This window comes from Dendrobates tinctorius, unplaced genomic scaffold, assembly GCF_039654945.1.
Source record: "Dendrobates tinctorius isolate UK_male_01 unplaced genomic scaffold, ASM3965494v1 ptg000115l, whole genome shotgun sequence".
NCBI lineage: Eukaryota > Metazoa > Chordata > Amphibia > Anura > Dendrobatidae > Dendrobates > Dendrobates tinctorius.
In genome coordinates this window covers 14911905-14935517 of record NW_027361783.1, presented here as the reverse complement: position 1 = coordinate 14935517, position 23613 = coordinate 14911905, and the positions used below count along the sequence as shown (strand labels likewise).

The 23613-nt window shown below is 42.7% G+C and overlaps 1 protein-coding gene across 1 annotated transcript in view; it reads left to right on the top strand.

Annotated features, from left to right (window-relative positions):
• DOK6 (docking protein 6) overlaps nt 1-23613 on the top strand; it is an 800529-nt gene that overhangs the window by 607620 nt on the left and 169296 nt on the right.

The window sequence follows — 23613 nt, the reverse complement described above, 5'->3', positions numbered from 1 at the left end:
CCAAACTGTAGCTGCTTCACAAATGTTATGTAGGTACTTGGTGAAACTGGAAACCACGCAAGCTTAACCCATTTTTGCAAATATGATCCAGGGAAACATAAAAAATAGTATTCACTGTGTTTTTATTTAAGAGATGAATGCTAAGGTGTCACTTATAACTAGAACTGCAAAAGAAACAGCTTATGTTCAGTACTACAAATATAAATTATCGCTTATAAAGACCTTATTGGTATATGACAATTTTCTCTTCAACTCCTGTTAGAAACCTGAACTTTACTTCACACAGAATATTAATATTTATCTGCTTTATAATTAAATCCACACATAGAAATGTCTCAGCAATACACCTTTACAATGCCCAAAAATCCACAACAGATAGTACGAACTATGTAAGTCTTCTAAAATAATCATAGCAATGAAAGAGTATTGTGAAGGCTAATCAAATCAAATCAAATCAAATTTATTATCGCCAAGTACATATTACATATATACAAGGAATTCTTTGTGGCAAAGAGGCAACATAATATATAACAACAGATACAACAAGTAACATCTAACAAGACAGATACAGTATATAGTCTACACATGACGATTTAATTGTTGAACAGAGAGTGGATAGAAGCTGTTCATATGGCGGTTGGTGCTGCATTTGGGGACTCTGAAGCGACGTCCTGAAGGGAGTAGTTGGAATGAGGAGTGTCCCGGGTGAGAGGGATCGGATGAAATTTTCAATGCGTGGGATCGAATACTCTTATCATAAAGATCCTGGATTTTAGGCAGGGGGGAACCTATAATTCTCTCTGCTGTTCTGAAAGTCCTTTGTAAGCGGAGTTTGTCATGTGCAGTGGCTCCCCCATACCAGACTATCAGAGAGGAACAAATCACAGATCTGATGACAGCATTAAAGAATAAGATCAGCAGATTCTTAGACAAACCATATCTTTTCAGCTGACGCAGGAAGAACATCCTCTGTTGTGCTTTTCTTATAACAGCATCCACGTTTTTCCCCCATTTAAGATCATGAGAGATGATAACACCAAGGAATTTGGTCTCTGTGACCCTAAGAACCACTTCGTCATGGATGTAGATTGGAAGTATCTCATGTTGATCTTTCCTAAAATCCACAACCATCTCAGCAGTTTTTTAAGTGTTGAGTACAAGATTATTGGCTTTACACCAGTCACATATTCTTTCCACCTCACTCCGATACAAGTCTTCAGCATTTCCCCTGATGAGACCAATCAGTGTCATATCATCGGCAAATTTCAAGATTTTTACTGAGTCTGCTGAAGAGATGCAATCATTCGTATAGAGAGAAAACAGTAACGGGGACAAAACACACCCCTGAGGTGCCCCGATGTTTGTGACCAAGGTGTCCGAAGTGAATGGTCCAACTTTTACACTCTGTATCCTGGCTGTCAGGAAGTTATAAATCCACAAGCATAAGTTAAGAGGGACTCCAAGTGCTACCATTTTCTTATGAAGTAAATTCGGATCAATGGTATTGAACGCTGAGCTAAAGTCCATGAAAAGAATCCGGACATATGAGTGCAGTTCATCTGTATGATCCAAAATGTACTTCAGTGCCAGATTGACAGTGTCGTTTGCCGAACGATTCTCCTTATAGGCAAACTGAAGCGGGTCCCATAGCTTCTGCGTGAATTTTATCAGGTGGGACATCATAATTCTTTCGAAGACTTTCATAGCTACAGATGTGAGTGCTACTGGTCTATTGTCGTTCAACTCAGAGGATCCCACTTTCTTGGGGACAGGGATAATTGTGGAATTTTTCCAACACTGAGGTACAACGCACTCTTTCAGTGACACATTGTATATATTTGTCAGTATAGGGGCAAGCTGGGTAGCACATACTTTCAGACACATTGGAGATACACCATCAGGGCCAGGTGCCTTTTTGACCTTAAGTCCCTTCAGGATGCGTATCACCTCTGCCTCGGAGATCACTACTTGGGTGTTGCACAATGAATGATCTTTATATGAACAGACTGAGGAGCTTAGAGATGAATAGCCACTGTGTGTAGAGCTTGCCTCAAATCTGCAGTAGAATTCATTTAACTCTGCTGCCAGACTTCTGCTGGGGTTCACTATAGTGGGGTGGCTTTTGTAATTGGTGACCTCTCTTAATCCTCTCCAAGCAGATCTATTATCTTTTGATGAGAACCTTTCCTCCAGAATCTTTGCATACTCGTGTTTGGCTAACTTGATCTCTTTAGATAGCGAGTTCCTAAGTTTCTTGAATTCAGTAATATCGCCTGCTTTATAAGCCTCCTCTTTTCTCTTACGGATCAACCTGACTTTATTTGTAAACCACGGCTTGTTGTTTCCCCGAAAGTGGACAGATTTGGATGGAATAAACGTGTCTTCACAAAAACGGATATATGAGGACACTGCATCAACCCATTCATCCAGACCCGAGCATGTTTCCTGGAATACCTCCCAGTCCGTGCATTCAAAGCATGCTTGTAGTTGCAATTTTGCCTCCTCAGACCATGTCTTCTTTGTATAAACTGTAGGTTTGGATGTTTTCAACCTTTGCCTGTAGGCTGGAATTAAATGAATTAGACAATGATCTGAAAAGCCCACTGCTGCTCTCCTCACTGCCCTGTAGGCCCCTTTTATGACTGTATAGCAGTGATCAAGCGTATTGTTCTCTCTCGTGAAGCAGTTTATATGTTGAGTAAATTTGGGGAGATCCAGGTTGAGTTTTCCTTGGTTAAAGTCCCCCATTACAATCACAAATGCTTCTGGAGATCCTTTCTCCCATTCTGATATTTTGCATGCTAATTCACCAATAGCAGCTTTAACAGATGCTTGGGGGGAATATATACTGCAACCAGAACCATAGATGAAAACTCTCTTGGAGAGTAAAATGTTCTACAATTGAGTGCAAGGTACTCTAGATCTGGAGAGCAACCTTTTCCCAGTATGTTAGCATCACAGCACCAGCTAGTGTTGATGTAGAGACATACCCCACCCCCCCTTTGTTTACCTGAAGCTACACAATCACGGTCAGCTCTGTAGATAACAAAACCAGGTAGATCCAGACTACAATCAGGGATGGTCTCATTCAACCAGGTCTCAATAAAACAAAGAGCAGCTGAATTGGCCATATCAGATCTCATGTTACAAAGTAAATTCAGTTCCTCCATTTTGTTAGATAAGGAACGGACATTAGCCAAGTGGAGTGAAGGAAGAGCTGTTCTGAACCCTCTCCTCCGAAGGCGTGCCAGGACTCCTCCTCTCCTACCTCTCTTGCAGTACACCTCCACAGGTTTCACAGAAGTAATGGATTTTATGTGCTCAATTGTTGAATTAGCAATCATGCTCCAAGAAGGGGAGTCCATGAGAAATTGCGGATGATTCCAGAATAATAAATCGTCCCTTGAAATCATAAGAGTAGGTTTACAGAGTGCAGTGGCCATGATTACACTCAGCTTGTAGCTATAAAGACTGAACAGTCACAGCTTAGCAAAGTTAAATGTACAACTTTCCATAAAGGGTGCTTCCAGCACTGCTGGGGGGTAGGGCATGGGTGCAACAAGACAGGGACATCAGGGGACATGCCAACAGTCAGTCCAAACCTGCCCAGCTCACCCCTTCAGCTCCACCTGGACCACAAGATCTCCAGAACATCTCCAGCACCACACACTCCACCAGCTTTCCTATCCCGGGATCATCTGCATTCTGGAAATGGGTACAAGTTGTAGGAAAGTTGGCAGGCAGCTAGCAGCTTCACTCTCCCCCAGCTGAAACCAGGCACGGAGCTCCACGAGGACAGAAATACACCGGTCCCAGCTGGTCGCAGTCTCCACACTACTCCCAGCTCTGCCGAATCCTGTAGCCCTACAGCTCCACGTGGACCACAAGATCTCCAGAACAACTCCAGCACCGCACACTCCACCAGCTTTCCTATCCCAGGATCATCTGCATTCTGGAATTGGTTACAAGTTGTAGGAAAGTTGGCAGGCAGCCAGCAGCTTCACTCTCTCCCAGCTGAATCCAGGCACGGAGCTCCACGAGGACAGAAAGACACCAGTCCCAGCTGATCGCAGTCTCCACACTACTCCCAGCTCTGCCGAATCCTGTAGCTACGCAATGGTGAGTGCTCCAAAGGGAGAATTAACAATTAAACGGGGTAAAAAACTAAAAAAACTCAGGAGCCTCATGCCAGAGCAGCCATCTCCTCGGCGCTCCTCCTCCTCCTTAGTACTAAATTAGTACTAAAAGTGTGAGAGTTCTCAAAGTCATTAATTGAGGTACTACCGTATTTTTCGGACTATAAGACGCACCGGACCATAAGACGCACCCCAATTTTCAGAAGGAAAATAGGGAAAAAAATGATAATGTGTCAAATAGGGGTCTGTCTTACAGTCCGAATTCAGCTTACCTGGGAAGGGATCCGGCACAGGTGGAGGAGTGTTCACAGGGGTCATTCAGTGGTCCAGGCTCGTGCGGTGGCGGCAGGTTGGTTGTGCTGAAGCAGCTGGGCTGTACTGGGGCAGCTGAGCTGGGCTGTGCTGGGGAAGGTGGGCTGTGCTGGGGCTGGGGCAGCTGTGCTGGGGCTGGGGCAGCTGGGCTGGGCTGGGGCAGCTGTGCTGTGCTGGGACAGCTGGGCTGGGGCAGCTGGACTGTGCTGGGGCTGGGGCAGCTGGGCTGTGCTGGAGCAGCTGTGCTGGGGCAGCTGGGCTTTGCTGGGGCAGCTGGGCTGGGGCAGGTGGGCTCTGCGGGGTGAGGGTGGAGGCACTCTGTGCTCCGGTGCAGGGGCGGCGCTCCGCTGGCATTTCCTCCAAGCCCTGAACCTGCGCATGCGCTGTCCCCGGACCGACGGCCTTCTTCCCGGCGTCCATGTTCCCGGAGGCCACCGCAACATGGTGGCGGCCAGCAAGGGATGTGCGGGGGCCTCCGGGCTTGGAGGAAATGCCGGCGGAGCCGCCGCCCCTGCACCGGAGCACAGAGAGCCGCTACCCCTGCACCGGAGCACAGCCCGCTGCCACCACCGCACTACAGAGCCCCCGCAGCACCCGTACCAGCCTCGGAGGTTAGTACATTGCGACCAAAAGATGCACCCCCTACTTTCCCCCCAAATTTTTGGGGAAAAAAGTGCGTCTTATGGTCCGAAAAATACGGTAAATAGAACAGATAATGAGTAAATATCCTGGCCTAAGCATCACTAGATCATGGCTATGTTGCGTTTCTCTTCTACAATTGCTAAGTATTGCATAAAACCATGATCTTGCACAAAAAGTATTTACTATACTCACAAAACAGCAATTAAAATTTCATTTAAAAATCATAGTCCTGGCTCACTGTCATGCAGTTCTCTGGTCAAGTTGACTTTCGCTAGATTGTTTCTTCTAGGGTGTGTCTCCCACCTCTCAGTCAGAATAGTTTATATATCCTGTAAGGTAGCGCTTGTTATTAAGGTAGGGGGATACTCGCTAGACAGCCAATAAATCACGTCCGGCACAGGTTTCTTAACATAACTCAGTCCATTCAGTTTATTATGCAGCATAAACCAAAGCAACAGCAACAGAAAGTTCATATCCAAACTGCATAGCATCCATGACAGAGCGTCACTCTGTTTATCCTGTGGTCACACAGGTTGTGCAATGTCCAGCACACAGGCTCTCTAGCCTCACAGTTATATCCTCTGTGTCCGGATTACCTCCTAGCTGCTGCTCAGCACAGACGTTCATTCCCTCCAGGGAACTCTCACACACACATCTCCATGTGTACAGGAAGGCAGCCACGTCAGCCCAGACGAGACCTTCCATGCGGACCAACCGGGTCCAAGCATTCACTCATGCAACCTACCCTGGTCACCTTATATGGTCCGTAGCCATGCTCACCTGATCACATGGCTATGACCGCATCGCAGGTCCTTCACACACATCCACTTTACTATAGGTGTTCTAGACACCCACCCCTAGGTGGGTTTGTAGGTGAATGATCCCACCTGTCTCACCAATCACCTGAAGGCTTCTCCCTAATACATTGGCACGAAAGATCATCTCTGCTGATCAGCACATAATCAAGCCTTCATCCCAAGGCCACCCACCTTGGGATGCATAACGGTCCTTTAGCACCCTACTTCTGTTACCACTCTGGACATGGCTATCCGCCCATCCTGGGACACTCACACAGCTCCCCCTAGTGGACACAGTGGTCACTACACCACATACCTTCCCCCTCTGTTCAAACTTGTGGGGTTGAACACACAACATTACCCAAGGATCTCGAGACCGGGCACTCATTACACCTTGCCCAATAGGTCAAGAGAACTGTCTCCATCTGTCATACAGCCTCATCCCTACGTTAGGCCTCCCACACCCCCAGCGGTCAGAATATCAGCCTTGGTCTTTGACCTTCCAGTCACGGTCTGTCTGCGTCGTCAGACACTGTTTAGTCTCACAGGGGCTAAGGTCTCTCAGCCTTGTATTGCCCATCACACTGCCACTTGCTGACATTCTTCGGCCATCTGCCATGTCACTACTTGGAGGAACCCTTTGGGACCTTACATCTTGGGTTGAAGGTGAACACCACCTGGTGTTCCGTACCTCTTTATTGATCCGCAGATGGACCAGCCTCAACTGCTCAATCTCTTGCAGGTACCCCACTTGATACTCCAAGAGCATCCAAAAGTTTTTCAGGCTTGCCACGGAGCCAACCACCATGATGGGAATCCTACCCTCTTCACTGGATACCTGGTCTTCATCATCAGGAGGGATCGGAATTACATCTTTCCGCAAACCCAGCCGATCCATAGCCTCCCTTGCTAACTCTAGGCGTCGAGCAGCTTTCATATTACTCCATCTGACCAACTGTTTGGCGAGGAGACATTGCAAATGCATCTCTTTTAGGACAGCTACCCAGGTTACTGCATCTTCCCTGGCTGATATTATCACCAACTGCCGAGTCTCAGGCTCCCAGTGCACCTTACACGCTTTGATGGCATCCTTAAAAGCCTGATGAACCCCTTCCTCAGCACAGGCTTCTTGCATGTCCTCGGGCACATCAATCACAGACATAAAGGTCGTGGTCTTGCTATCTTCCTGGACAGAAGGCTCTGGCTTTACCACGGACACTTCTCTCACTACAGTTGACCCGAATGGGTGACTGCCTTCTTCAGTTCTAAGCTCACAAACTTCATGAGATTTTATCTCTTCACGACCCTGTGGCAAGATGGGTAGTGGCAGTTCTGTCTTGTTATCACTCGGGCCCGGCTGCTGCAAATCTTCGTCCAAGCTCTTCTCCCACAGAAGACCTTTTACTACTCCTCTGAGTTCTTCCATCTCCTCCCTAAGGGTCTTATTCATGCTTTGCCAGGTTGACAAGTGACCTCTGAGCTCCAACACTTCTTTCTCGAGCCCCTCCACCCTGAGCTCGGCCATTTGTCTCAGGACCCTTTCTCATTCGAGATGTTCTTCCACTGTCTCTTTTATCAACTGTATCTCATGGTCTTGTTCTTTTTTGGCCATCATGTGTCACACCACTACTTCTCTAATTATATCTTCAACGGGTGCCACTGGGTCAGCCCCATCAGTCCAGTGAACCGTCCAGTCATCATATGACCGTGTGTCTACGCCAGTCATCTCATCTACCAGCTCACCCTCAGTCATGTCATGAGACGTCAGTTCTGTAAGTTGGGTCGATGCACCCCCTCTTCCGGTCCCTTCTACATCCGACCTGTCAACTTTAGTAGGCGTCACCATCTCAATGTCTGCTAGCTCAACAGTAGAAACATTTCCATCCCCCTGCCATGCATCATCAAACACAACAAAGTCCCGGCGCATCTCGACGGCATACACTAAGTCTGGTGGTATACCGCCACCTTGGCACTCAACGCTGTGGAATGGGTCAAACATTACTCTGTCTACCGCATAGTTCACCATGACCCCATGTTTACAGCAAACCTGGACCATTTTATTGGTCAGACAGAAAGTGAGAGGAGTTCCTGTCAGAGTCACCTGACTCTTTGAGTCCAGGTGACCAGAGATTCTTTTCCGGTGCAACATCACGGTACACACCTGCAGCCCATCATTACTATCGGGAAAGAATATCCCACATTTTGAAAAAGACATACACACACACTGTGGTTCCCCTAGACATGTCCACTGAAGTAACCAGTGCTGCCCCTTCTGGAAGCATGGCCCTTTTCTGGACCACCCCGATTTGGGTTGCCACCCCCCTCTGGGACTCCACCCCTTTTTGGGTTACCACCACGATTTGGGTCACCGCCCCCCTCTGGGACTCCACCCCTTTTTGGGTTACCACCCCAGTTTGGGTCACCGCCCCCCTTTCAGGATCTCCCCATGTCCTTTCTACAGGTCTCCTTAGACCACAGTTGACACAACACAGTTTATGTCTCTTTAATGATTCCACACAAGTTTTTGTTGGCACCACCACAGCTCCTGCTGTCACCAATCTCCGACACCTCCGGCTGCCGTTCACACACAGCTGCTGGTGTCACCTTCGTAACCCCGCCGAGTTACAGCAAGCCGCTTTTCACCTTTGTAACCCCGTCGAGTTACAGCAAGCTGCTTGTCCCCTTCTTGACCCCACTGAGCCACTGCAAGCTGAGTTGAGAAAAGAGAAAAAAAAACACACAACACAGCTCACGTGTCCTGTCTGTGAGCTATTCAGGACGTCCGTCTTCTCCTGAGACCGTCCAACTCACAGGGCACACCGGGAGCTATTCAGGGAGCTGACCCTCCTCCCAGGTTTTCCCAACACACCGGCCTTACCAGGTCCAGGGGCTCAGCGGGTGCTGTTCAGGAAATCCGTCTCTGCCTGAGACTGTCCAACACTCACGCCTCACCAGGTCCAAGGTCACAGCACATGTTCCAGGGATCCGATTCTTCTCCCAGAACTTCCCAACACTGACCCTCCAGGACCTTTGCACACTGAACCCTCCAGGTACACAGTCTTTCTCACTGATCCCAGTCAGTACAACATGGACACCTGTCCATTACCTGTGTCGGCCACACAGGTTCTCGGGTACCTCTTATCCACAGAGGCACCCTATAGCAATCACCAGTTTCTTTCTCTGACCCCGGTCAGCACATCACACAGTTTTCACGACCGTCACCTGCTGGCCACGCAGGTTCTTGGACCCCTCTACCGCAGAGATGTCCTATAAATCTCTTCCACTGACCCCGGTCAGCATATCACACGGTTTTCAAGACCGTCCGCCCTCCTGGCTCAGCGTTGCCAGCACTGCTTTTGGAAACTGTTGCCCGTAGCAACTGAATTTTGCAGTCCTCGTCCGTTGCCACTAGCAACAAGGCCACAACACTGCCCATAGCATTCTCCACCAATTGTAAGGTAGCGCTTGTCATTAAGGTAGGGGATACTCGCTTGGCAGCCGATAAATCACATCCGGCACAGGTTTCTTAACATAACTCAGTCCATTCAATTTATTATTCAGCATAAACCAAAGCAACAGCAACAGAAAGTTCATATCCAAACAGCATAGTGTCCATGACAGAGCTTCACTCTGCACAACCTGTGTGACCACAGGATAAACAATGTCCAGCACACAGGTTCTCTAGCCTCACAGTTATATCCCCTGTGTCCGGATTACCTCCTAGCTGCCGCTCAGCGCAGACTTTCATTCCCTCCAGGGAACTCTCACACACACGTCTCCATGTGTACAGGAAGGCAGCCATGTCAGCCCAGATGAGACCTTCCATACGGACTAACCAGGTCCAAGCATTCACTCATGTGACCTACCCTGGTCACCTTATATGGTCCGTAGCCACTTCCACCGGATCACAAGGCTATGACCTCATCGCAGGTCCTTCACACACATCCACTTTACTATGGCATTCTAGACACCCGCCCCTAGGTGAGTTTGTAGGTGATTGATCCCACCCAACTCACCAATCACCTGAAGTCTTCTCCCTAATACATTGGCACGAAAGATCAGCTCTGCTGATCAGCACATAATCAAGCCTTCATCCCAAGGCCACCCACCTTGGGATACATAATGGACCTTTAGCACCCTACTCCTGTTACCACTCCGGACATGGCTTCCGCCCATCCTGGGACACCCACACAGCGTCCCCTAGCAGACACAGTGGTCACTACACCGCAATCCATAAAAGTAAAACATACTGTAATAGGCCCTTGTCCTTTGATTTGTCCACATTATCAAACATTTTAATTAAAATTTGTAAAATTTTATTTAAACAATTTTAAGTTTTGATTACTTTTAAAGGACCTTTCAGTCATGAATGCTTAAGGTGCAGGAAAAGGACTGGTTACCTGGGTTTCATAAAATATGAAAGAAATTTAAAATGTGGATCACCCTTTTTTGGCCGTAACCTGCAAATAGCACCCCTTAACACCCAATGACATGAACCCCCCAGAAGAACATCACAAAACATGCCCATTGGGGCCCATGTCACATGGCCACGGGTCACCGATGGGTTAGCATGACAACCCGGGGTCTATAGGAGACCCCTGTGGCTGTCAATGCCGGATAGCTATAAGCACCGACTGCTGGGCATAGCAAGTGAGCATTTTTGCTACACAGATCAGGGCTGCTCTGTATAGCCCAGTCGATCAGATGATCACAGCTTCAAGTCTCCTATGGAGACTATTGAAACAAGTAAAAAGTGAAAAATACGTTAAAAGAATTAATCCGATTGGTAAACGGTGTAATGCGAAAAAAAAGTCAAAACGACAGAATTACTTTTTTTGATCTCTGCAACATTGCACTAATATACAATAATGGGTGATCAAAACATTGTATCTAACCTCAAATGGTGTCTATAAAAATGTCAGCTTAGCACCCAAAAAGTAAGCCCTCAATCAGTCCCAGATCACAAAAAATGGAGATGCTATGGGTCTCGGAAATTGCACTTTTTCTTTTTTATTTGACAAACTTTGGCTTTTTTTCATCACTTAAATAAAAAAAATCCCAAGCATGTTTGGTGTCTGTGAACTTGCAATGACCTGAGGAATCAATGACAGGTCAGTTTTACCATTTAGTAAAAATGGTAAAAAAAAACAATTGTAGAATTGCACTTTTTTTGCAATTTCACTGCACCTTGAATTTTTTCCCATTTTCCAGTACACTGTTTGGTAAAACTAATCAAGTTGTTCAAAACCACAACTCGTCCCTCAAAAAACAAGCCCTCACACGGCCATATTGACAGAAAAATATAAAAATTATGGCTTTGGGAAAAAGGGGAGCAAAAAACAGATGCAAAAGCGGAAATACCCCTGGTCCTTAAGGGGTTAAGACTGAGCATTGCCAAAATTAATAACAACACCAAGAAGAAAAATTTAATAATTAAAATAAAAACTAAGTTCAATTAAAACAGTAAATAATTATCTCCAAAATACTTAAAGGCATTCATTTAACAACCTCTAATCTTCCAATCTTAATGATGACCATACTCCACTACAAAGAAGATGTTTAAGGAGAAACGGTAACATTTCTCACAAAGAACACTTGATCAAAACTACATACTTTGTGGAGCATGAAACCTGATGAGACAACAGGAGAATGGCGAAGGAGAGTCAGCTCACCAGCTCACCACTGGTTGCACTGATGTCGTGCTGGAGCACGCGCGGAGAAGCCTGGGATCCGACTGTGGCAAAGCATAAAGAAAAATTCCAGTATGAAGGCAGGTAAGTATAAAGCGTCCAAAATTTATTGAAGAATCAAGTCCATAAAAACATGATGAATGTGACTCTTGCCAATGTGGATACAACCAACAAGTTTCAGTTCCAAAGAGCCTTATTCATGGTTGTTGGACAGTGTGAACTGGCATAACTTAGGTATAAATAGCTACCAAGTTGCAAAACTGCATCATTCCAACTTGTGAGTAGGTTGATATCAACATCAGAGTGATTGCAGCTGTGAAAGTGTTAACCCATTATCTACATGGATAGCAACAGGCAAATTTAAAAATACCAGACAGATATGTGAACAGTGACTTTAAAACTGGCAATGATAAATTCACAACATTAATTGCTCAAACAGGAAAACATTGAGTACATAAGAATAACAGTTGTATATAAGCAAAGAAGAACATTCCAAAATATTTGGCTAAATTAGGTGTATTGTAGAATAAGATCATGTCGTATGTTTAGCCCTGATAGATGTCTTGTGTTAAAGATAAATATCCAAAAAGACTCCTATTAAGGGTTTTTCTGCTAAGATCACTTCCTCTAACTGAATTGTGAACCTGTTCTGTGGCCTTGAATCTAAATTATGTTAAATCCCCTCCATGTATAAGTGACGCTGCCGACATGTTAAATGCAGCGGCACTTGCCGCATCTGAAAGATATCTACGGACTGTTTTTTTTAAAACACCTATGGTGCAACCCACATACTTAATGTTACAGGCCGTACAATCAATAAGGTAAATGACACATTTGCTATTGCAATTCAGGCAGCTGTTTATGTTGTGTGATTTGCCTGTTACCGAAGAAAAAATGTCTTGGATTTATTTATTTCATGGTTACAGTATAGACATACAGTATATTGTTAGCACATTTAAAAAATCCTTCCAATGTAAGCCATGTATCTGACATGTGTAGTTGAATGTGACTATACAAACTCAGAGATAATATGGAACGCAAGGTTGGAGCTTTCCTGGCAATAAATTTTGTGTCGGTGCTTTTTTAATATTATCTGTAATTTATCATCTTGGTTCAACATCGGGACATATTTCTTAATAATCCATGTTATCTCATGATATTGTGTACTATACTGTGTGGAAAACGAGACCATATTCATACTCCTATTTCTGTTGGGGCGTGGTTTGTTTATTGGATATGCAGTGTCAAAATTCGATGGGTCTAGCAAATGATTTCTGTAAGAGTAACTTGTGCTGCCCTGACCAAAAGGGACCTATTGTATCCCGTTTACCAATCTATTGTAAGCGTTGGCTGTTTCCTTTCTAAATTCAGAATCAATGGAACAATCACGTCTCATTCTTATCAGTTTCCCTTTGGGACATTTTTCTAATTAAATGTGCAGGGTGACAAGACGCAGAGTTTAGTATAGAGTTGCAGTCTGTGATTTTTTTCGATAGGGCGGCACTACAATTCTTCCTGAATCTATATCACCCTGTAACCAAACATCCAAAAAATTAATTTTGAGATTCTGATGTGTATACGTAAAACTAAGGTTGAAAGTATTGGAATTGATGTATGCAATGAATTTACCAATTTCTTCTTTTGGGCCTGACCAAGTGAATAATAAATAGTATATGTAACGACCAAACCAGAGTATGTACGGACTGAAAGGCTTATTATCATTAAACATGAATTTTTCTTCCCAAATGGCCATGACGGTGTTTGCAAATGACAGAGAAAATTTTCTGCACATACTCACACCTTGTTGATGTAAAAAAAAATGATTATTAAATGAAAAAAATGTATGATTTAAAAGAAAGGAAATAGACATGATAATAAATCCCTGGATAACAAAGGAGTAAGAACTGTATCTGCATAAAAAGTATGAAAGACAATCAATGGCTATATTATGTGGAATAGAGAGATACAATTCTGTAACATCATTCGTGATCCAGGAGCACTCTGGTAACAAGGAAAATTCAGAAAAGGTGATCCTTTTAGTGTCCAGAATGTAACCAAAAATACTGGTGACCAGGGGCTGTAAATGGTGATCCACCCAGGCTCCCAATCTGTCATTCATTGACCCAATGCTCGATATTATGGGCCTGAGTGGGGGCTGAAAAACATTTTTATGTATCTTGGGCAATGATTGATAGATGGGAGTTGGGTTGGTTACATACGGATGTTCAATGATACTAACATTGATTGCCCTCATATGAATACCTTCTGTTAACAAAGATTTAAGTTATTTTTGGAATGTTACAGTTGGATTTGAAATAAGTCTAGTATAGATATGTTCAGTATGCAATAGATCCAAATTGAGACTTTCATACAAAGCTGAATAAATCAAAACAACTGCCCCCCCTTGTCTGCTAGGCGGACTATGAGATCTGTGTTTTTCTGGAGGGCTTCCAGACCTGCTGTTTCTAGAGGGGTTAAATTGGAATTCTGTTTGTTATTGGTATTATGTAATACAATGAGATCCCTCTCTATCAGCTCCTAGAAGAGATCTAGAATGGGGGGCCTAGATTGGATGGGATAAAAAAGGGATTAGACATAGAAAAAGAACTATTCCTGGATTCTGAGTGCATAAGAGACTCCGACTGTAAAGTTCTTAAATCACAGAGATGGTTGAGTTCAACAAATGAATGAGTATTGGCGGGTACCGGTTTACAAGTTCTATCTCGATGATCAGTCTCAGTTGTAGAGTCGAAAAAGTGACATTTTAAAGTAAAATTCCTGGCGAATTTGTTAATGTCCAAGATTGAATTAAATATGTCCATGTAGTTGATAGGAGAAAAACTCAAACCTCTGGCCAGTAATGAAATTTGTGCCTCTGAGAGGATATAACTCAACAGATTCCAAACAAGATTCATTGACGTTGTTTCTTTAAGCAGGGTGAAAATCTCCTTCCTCATGTTTTTGCGCCCTGCCCCCTTCTCTGTTTTTTGAATTATTACTGGATGTTTTAGAGCCAGAAAAATTGGATTCAAAATAGTAACTGGAATCCATCTCATCATCCGTAGATGAGGCAGCTGAGCCAGCAGAAGTATTCGGGCTGGCAAAGCTGACTCTCCTTTTATCCCTATCGACAAATTTGTTATTTCTTCTTTTTAAGATGGATCTGTTCATATACCAGGTGTAAACTTGTTTGTTTTTATGGTCCGTATCATGACTTATAAATTTCTTTTGTTTGATAGTGTATTGTCCTTTTGAAGTTTTTCTACATTAATGAGAATTTGTTCTCGAGCCAGATTAAATTCTGTCTGGTGATCATGGCTATTGAGTGAAATTTGCAGATTATTAATATCTGTGTTTAATTTGACAAGTTCATTTTCTTCATATCTGACTATGAGAGTCATAAGTCTTATGAAACATGTGGACAGAATCGAATTCCACTCAGTTTGCATCTCATCAGAATAGATGTATGAGGCATTTCTTATTGATTCTAAAGGTACTGTCACACTTAGCGATGTACCAGCGATCCCGACCAGCGATATGACACGGTCAGGATCGCTGGTACATCGCTAAGTGGTCGCTAGTGAGCTGCCACACAGGCAGATCTCACCAGTGACATCGCAGGGGTCGGGGGTTGCTACTTACCTGTCAGACGAGGCGATCCTGAGGTCCTCCCACCCACGTCCACACGTCGCTCGTCGTCACAGCAGGAAGCCCAGCAGGAAGCTAACGACGAGAAATGGTCCAGGACATTCTCGCGTGATCAGCAATAATCAGCGGGGGAGCGGTCGGAGGTAAGTATCAGACATAGCGATATCACTAGCGATATTGCTATAACGTCACAAAAGCCAGTGACGTTATAGCGATATTGCTAGCGATATCGCTTAGTGTGACAGGCCCTTTAGACCACATGGAAACCTGATAAAACCTGATAGTTTAAATACATCTCTACTTGAACAGGGAAAAAACTTGAGTCAGGAAGTTAGTTTTATATGTGGTTTTTAGGGGCAGATTTTAATAGATCTTTTGTTAACCCCTTCATGATCAGAGGTATTTCTGTTTTTGCATTTTCGATTTTTTTTCTCTTCTACTTCCCAGAGCCATAACTTTTTTATTTTTCTGCCAAAATTGCCTTGTTGTTTGCGGGACAAGTTGTATTTTTGAATAACACCATTGATTTTAACATATCCCATACTGAAAACCGGGAAAAAAATTCAAAATGCGGTGAAACTGAAAAAAAAAGTGCAATTCCAAAGTTTTTTAAGTCTGTTTTTAACAATGTTCACTAAATGCTGATGTTTTTATTCATACCATTTTGGTGTAGATACGATCTTTTGATCATCCATTATTGCATTTTATTGCAATGTAGCGCCGACCAAAAAAAATCGTAATTCTGAAATTTTGATTTTTCTCATTACACCGTTTAGCAATCTGGTAAATTTTTTTATATTGATAGATCGGGCGATACTGAACATGGCGATACCAAATATGTGTATTTTTTATTGTTTTATTTTGAATGGGGTGAAAGGGGGATGATTTGAACTTTTATATATTTTTATTTTTTTTATATTTTTAAAAACTTTTTTACTTTTTGCATGCTTCAAGAGTCTCCATGGGAGACTAGAAGCTTCAGTACTCTGATCTCCTCTGATACACACAGGTGATGATCAGATCGCCTGTGTGTAGCAGAAATGCTCACTTGCTATGAGCGCCGACCACGAGGTGGCACTCATAGAAACCCGGCAATGACAACCATAGAGTTCTGTTGGAGATCTCGACTTGTCATTCCAACCGTTCGGTGATGCACGTTCATGTGACAGAGTCACCGATGGGTGGGATTTACGACGCGCTTTCGGTAACCGCGAGTTAAATGCCGCAGCTAGAGATTGACAGCAGCATTTAGCTAGTTAACAGCCGCAGATGGATCGTGATTCCATCCGCAGCTGTTGTAGACACATGTCAGCTGTACAGATCAGCTATCATGTGCCCAGAAATGTGCAGGCTCAGTGCCAGAGACTGCACCAATCAGGTGGAATCTGACAACGGCATACTATTATGCCTGATGTCGGAAATGGGCTAATATAATAAATATTTTGCATGCAGAATCCTACTTTTATGCGAAACATCACTATTGTGGGCCGCTTAGTGTTTTTATTTCTTTCTTTTATTAGGAAGAGTGTACTTGTGAAAGTTGGCAGTGATTAAAGATTAAACGAGGAAAGTTTTCTCTATATCTGTTCTATAAATTATCTCAATGACTTTGCGAACTCTGAGTCTATTAATATTTCCCTAAGTCTGTGCAATACTTTTTTTTATTTCTGCATGTTATAAAATGTCCCTATGGATAACAGTGTTCAAATATGATATAACTACTTCTGAAGAGTTAATGTGAAAGAATAGCTGCTTGTAGTTTGTTCAGTTTCTAGAGGAGGACATACCTGCTTCTAGAAGGTTAGCATGAGTCTTTCACAACATACACACAGACTGAGACACTAAGGAGAAGTTGTGACAAGATTTACCTTAAGCCCCTGTGACACACGGCGATCTCGCTAGCGAGATCGCTGCTGAGTCACAAGTTTTGTGGCGAAACAGCAATATCACCAGCGAGATTGCTGTGTGTGACACTTATCAGCGACCGGCCCCCCTGCCGGGTATCGCTGATCATGCTCGAATGGCCAGGACATTGTTTTGAACATTGGTCTCCCGCTGGCCAGCACGCATCGCTGTGTGTGGCAGGCGGGAGACCAACGATCAGCGAGCTGGAGCTGATAACCAAGGTAGACATCAGGTTCCTAAGTGCCGTGCGGTGCTTAGAAACCCGCTATGAACGTTAGATGCCAGTGCGCTGGTGCAGGGAGGTGGTAACCAAGGTAAACATCGGGTTTCTAAGCACCACGCGGCTCTTAGAAACCTGATGTTTACCTTGGTTACCAGCTCCCTGCACCAGCGCATTGGTATCTTAACCTACACTGCTTGTTACCCGTGTGCCGCTGTCCTGATCGCTGCTGAGTTCTGCCTGTTTGGCAGCTCACCAACAATCATGTATCGACACACCAGCGATCCTGACAAGTTCATATCAGAGTGCAGCTGTTTTCTCTTCACTGGATGACTGTCTGGACTAAGTTCCAGGTTCAGCTTGCACCTACCTCATAATCCACAGAGTGCACGCCTTGTCTGTATCACTAAGTTCATATCATTGTCGGGATAGCTGGTGAGTCGCTATGTGTGACGGGGCCCTTAGTTGTTGCAGCTTCTATTCTGCTCCAACTCTTCATGCTATTCAATAATAGATATAAATCCAAGTTTCATCTCTTGTTAGATTATTACATGTAACTTAAAGCAAAGATCTTGTGATCACATGCTTCACCCACTGAAGTCTCAGCTCAGAAGCAACATGTCTCTCGCAATACACAACTATCAAAATAGTGACACACCAGAGAGCTGACAGAAGGAAAATTTAGGCTTCATTTCATAAAGACAAATCTTTCATCACTAAATTTGATTAAAAAAATAGCTTTTCTAATTATACATGTTTAAGAAAAGTTTTGTATTTTGATGTTAATTTTATGAATTTTTCCAGAAAATAAGTCCTTTTCAAGTATTTAGTCTGCTTTCTCTTTGTCTTTATTACCATTTTATTCAGTGGGAGATATGGATCTGAAAATATAGCAGATCTCATTAAATGAGAACTGATGTTTGTGTATAATGATGTTATATGTTCCTTCATCTGATTGGATAGCAAATACCATGTGACCATTGCCATGGCAATTTTGTAAGAGATACTTATTGTCTAAGGCATCAGTCACACAATGTGTTTGGTGTGTATTATAAGATGCATATAAAAAAGTACAAAGGTTTTAAGAGTTTTTAAGGTGCTTTTATGTGTGTTTTAATGTTATTTTTATTGTATGTTACTTTGTAAAGGTAATAATTCCTGACATTTTATAAGATTTATGATAAAGCCTCTGAAGTAAAAAAAAAAAAGAAAAAAAATTGCTATGCCTACAGCATGCTATGTTAATATAAGTGAAACAACAAAAACCAAAACACAAGAGAGCATATTTGGGAAAATGTCTTTATTGAGCAAAGTGGAAGCAATCAGTTGTCCTCTTTCCTTTTACTAAAACAGATTAAGAAAATAAACTTAAGCTGTGATTTGTTGTTATAGTCTAAAAAGATAGTTTTTCCTTAGGACAATTTTCGATAGAGGTGCTTTGTATCTAGACATTTTTATATTTTGTAATAAATTTAATAATCATTCCTTTTTTATAGAGTGCCAACAAGTTCCGCAGCACTTTATTTTTCAGAGGGTGCCACATCAGACAATAAATAGTAACACACAATGCAAAAATTACACAAGAGGAGTGAGGGTCCAATATGCAAGATTAGAATCTGACACAAAATATAAAAAGTGATTGTTGTGTGTGGTTCAGCAATTTTTGTAATAAATACAGTTGTGCAAGAAAAGCTGCAGGAATCAGTTGTATTTAAGTATAGATACTCTACAAAGTGATATTAAGTGCATTGAGTGTGAGGAAACACATCATAGAAAGGACCAAATTTTGAAGAAAATTTATGAAGGGAAAACAGAGAAAAGTTAGATTGGTGAGGAGAGCTGATAAGTCTGTCTAAAAAAGATATGTTTTAAGGGCACCCGTGTAGCGATGGATACTAGGAATTTAGTGGATTGTCTGAGGTAGTGCATTCTAGAGAACTGGCACAGCGCAAAATTAGCTTTGGAGATATGAGTTGGAGATTCGGATTATAGAACATGCAAGTCTGAGATCATTAGCAGAACAGAGATCAAAGTTTGAGGAATGAGTTGTAGTGAAGTGGAGCATTTTGGAGGGCTTTGTGGATGAGTGTGATAAGTTGATGCTGTAATTTCTAGCGATTGGGACATTAGCAGGAATGGAGTTAAATTTTGTTAGTACAATGTGATCCAAGGTAAGGGGAAATGTCTCCTGCAGCTATGAAAAGGAGAATGGAGTGAGCAGATGGACCAGCGATTTGTGATAATGCCTCTTGTGTTGTATGGTGGGATTGGGTGGTTTTGAGTATTTCAGGAATGTGAGAAGATCATGTGAGATGCACATGGGAGAGGAAATGAGAGTGGGACTGAAGTGGATGGAGTGAGTGTACAGAATTTTGGAAATGGCAGTCAATTTGAAAATAAGCAGCATCTAAAACTTAAATCGAGGAAGTGAACTTGGAATTCCATTTAGCAGCATGAATGAACTTAAAGCATGTTTTTTATTATCTTCCATATATCTTGTATTATCTTGTATGCTTGTCTCCTGTATTGTCTAATTGACATGGTGCTGTCAACACATTAAAGGCCCCTTTACATTTAGCGATGCACCAGCGATCCTGACAGCGATACGACCCGGTCAGGATCGCTGGTGCATCGCTAAATGGTCGCTAGTGAGCTGCCACACAGGCAGATCTCTCAGCGATGCAGCAGCGATACAGCGGTCGTTACTTACCTTTCAGATGCGGCGATCCTTACGTCCTCCCGCCCGCGTCCACGCGTCGCTCGTTGGCGCCAGCAGGAAGCCCAGCAGGAAGCGCCCGATGAGAAATGGAGCTGCGCGATCAACGACAGACAGCGGGGGAGCCGGTTGGAGGTAAGGATCACACATAGCAATATCGCTAGCAATATCGCTGCTGCGTCACCAAATCGGTGATGCTTTAGCGATATTGCTAGCGATATCGCTATGTGTAAAACCCCCTTTAGAAAAATATGTCACTTAGGCACCTTGTACTCATGCTTCCCCTGTCCCAATTTAAATTTATAGGGAAGTAGAATGTAAGTGCTTATATCTACAGTATATCTAGTTTAACTCATTATCAATAAAAAGAATCAAGACCATGGAGACAATAGTATGCAGAGATAAACAAGCAAAGCTGCAAACCAGGATGGATTATAAAACAAATTAGGTGAATCAGATAACCTTAGAGCAATTTGGAACAGAGAAACAGAATACAGGAATCCACAACAGTGCAAGACAAAAAAAGAAATTAAAATTCTGAGTTCCTTTGTATCCCACTCCATAGTGTGCACTTCAGATCAGCTGCTATGGTCACTACAGCTGTGAAATTGTGCATGCAAAAAACTTTACTACACTATACATATTGCATTGGTGCCATTAGTTTTTTATTAGAAGTTAAATCTCCAAATTACTATATGTAACATAAGCTTTATTTTTCATCTAAAATAATTACAGTCCAGGCTTAAAGTGTTGGCACCCTTGAAATTGTTTCAGACAATGAACTATTTCTCCCAGAAAATTATTACAATTATACATGTTTTGTTACACACATGTTTGTGTCCTTTGTGTGTATTGGACCAACTCAATGAAAAAGAGGGAGAAAAGGAAAATTGAACATAATTTCACACAAAACTCTCAAAATGTGCCAGATAAAAGTGTTGGCACCCTCAACTTAATATTTGGTTGCACTCTGTAACAAAGCCACAAAGTACTGGAGAGGAGCTATGTTTCACTAAAGATGTAGGCTTCAGTTATAACAACCTAGGAAGTTGCTCCAGCAGTACTTTTGATAAACTAGTGGAAGCTTTAAAGAGATAGTGCTAGAAGTGTTATCAAGATATTCTGGAAGCATATCAAAAAGTTGCAGTTTGCGAAGCGCGTGCTTTACTTTTTTAATAGTCGCGTACGATAAAGACGCTTTCCCTCTCAAGTTATCTAACATAGGGTCTAAAGTCAGGTTAAGATCAGGTCTGTAATTTTTATCGTAGGTATCCTTCAACTGTGTGAGTCCGAATCTAAAAATAAAAACAAGAAAATCACATTGTATGATTTTAAGTAATTAAATTGCATTTTATTGCATAAACTAAATATTATATCACCTATTAACCAACAAGAATACTGGCTGTCACAGACCTGTTAGTTTTTCTTTAAAAATCCCTCCTACTATGCACTCATTAACTGTATTAATTGTACCTGTTTGAACTTGTCACTTGTATAAAAGACACCTGTTCAAACACTCAATCAATCACACTACAACCTCTCCACCATGGCCAAGACCAAAGGGACACCAAGAACAAAATTGTAGACCGGTACAAGGCTGGGATTGGCTACAGGACAATAAGCAAGCAGATTGGTAAAAAAGCAACAACTGTTGGCACAATTATTAGAAAACGGAAGAAACACAAGATGACTGTCAGTCTTCCTGAGTCTGGGGCTCAATGCAAGATCTTGTGTCATAGGGTAATGATGAATCTGAGGTCAGTAATCAGCCCAGAACTACATGGGAGAACCTGGTCAATTGGCTGAAGACAGCTGGGGCCATGGTCTCAAACATTACCGTTAGTAACACACTATGTCATTGTGGAATAAAATTCTGCCCACAATGTCCCACTATTCATGCCAGCACATGTCCATACCCATTTGAAGTTCACCAATGGCCATCTGGATTATCCACAGGAGGCATGGAGAAGGTCATGTGGTCAGATGAGACCAAAATAGAACTTTTTGGTTTCAACTCCACTTACTGTGTTTGGAGAAAGAAGAAGGATTATTACAACTCCAAGAACCGTGAAGCATGATGGGAGAAATATCAAACTTTGGGTGCTTTTCTGCAAGGGGGACAGGATGACAGCACCATATTGAAGGGAGGATGGATGGGGTCATATATCTCTAGATTTTGGCCAACAATCTTGTTCTCTCAGTAAGAACATCTTCAGAGAGGAATTAGGTCGATGAAAATACATTTATATAATTTATACAATGTGATTTTCTGGATTTTATTTTTGATATTCTATCTCTCCATGTTAAAATTAACCTACTCTTAAAATTATAGACTGTTCATGTCTTTGTCAGTGGGCAAACTGACAAAGAAAAGAAAATCAGCAAGGGATCAAATAATTATTTCATTTACGATATACAGTGGGGAAAATATGAGATGACCTGTAACTTCTTCTTTAAGGGGCTCCTCTGTCCTCCACTCATTACATGTAGTAATGGCACCTGTTTGAACTTGTTATCAGTATAAAAGACACCTATCCACAACCTCAAACAGTCACACTTCAAACTCCACTATGATGAAGACCAAAGAGCTGTCGAAGTACACCATGGTTCCAGCCATTCCGGCAGTAGTAGTATCACACATAGGTTACCATTGGCCTCCTTTCCCTCTAGCTTGTGTATCAGGGAGCAGGAAGTAGTGGGAAGTAAAGAATATATATCATATCACTTGTCTCTATCACAAAGGATGATGTTACCTCTGACAGCGACGTTGTTATCTTGACTCAGTCTTGTTCTACTCAATTGGTTTATTGGAAAAGACAAAAATTCAGTCTTTCTACTTGTATGACATAGGGCCAGAGGAGATTTTGTCTCTGCAAGCCATAGTGCAGTGGGCACTGGCTGTGTTAACAGAACTTTGCAAAAGGAGACATCTGGAAGTGGAAATCAAGCAAGGGGGGCAAGGAGCTGGAAACATTTTCCACACAGAGGAAACTGTCAGTTAAGTAAGGGATGATTGACAGTGGAATTTAATAGGGTAACAGTTGCAGATGGAGTTTTGCTACACCGATAGCTATTAGAGGCAGATGATGGCTGCATAACTCAGTTATTATCTGCCAGCAAAAAAAAGCAGACTCAGTTCTTGAGCCTGCATGAAAGTAAAGACCTATATAAGCAGAAATAGGGTGTGCCTCCATTCATCAATAAATAAGCAACAAGTAAGTGACAAGGTGCAACACCTGGTATGGAGGAAAACTACAAAATTGGGAGAAAAAAGACCAAACAAATAATGGTGCCTCCTAACCATCTCAGCCATGCTGATTGTTTTATACATGGGCATTTCAGTCCCTTGCACACATGGTTAAGGGGATTTTTTCAGCCTTTGGTGGCTTTATAGAGATGCATAATATCTAGGGAGTTTACTATGCTGCTTTATTTATGTCCTTGCATGTTATACTTGTAAATTATTATATATATGGTTTTAGCATGTATATTTTTGTATGCTCAGCTCATATATATAGTGGTGGAGCTCCACATATTAGCTGTCCCA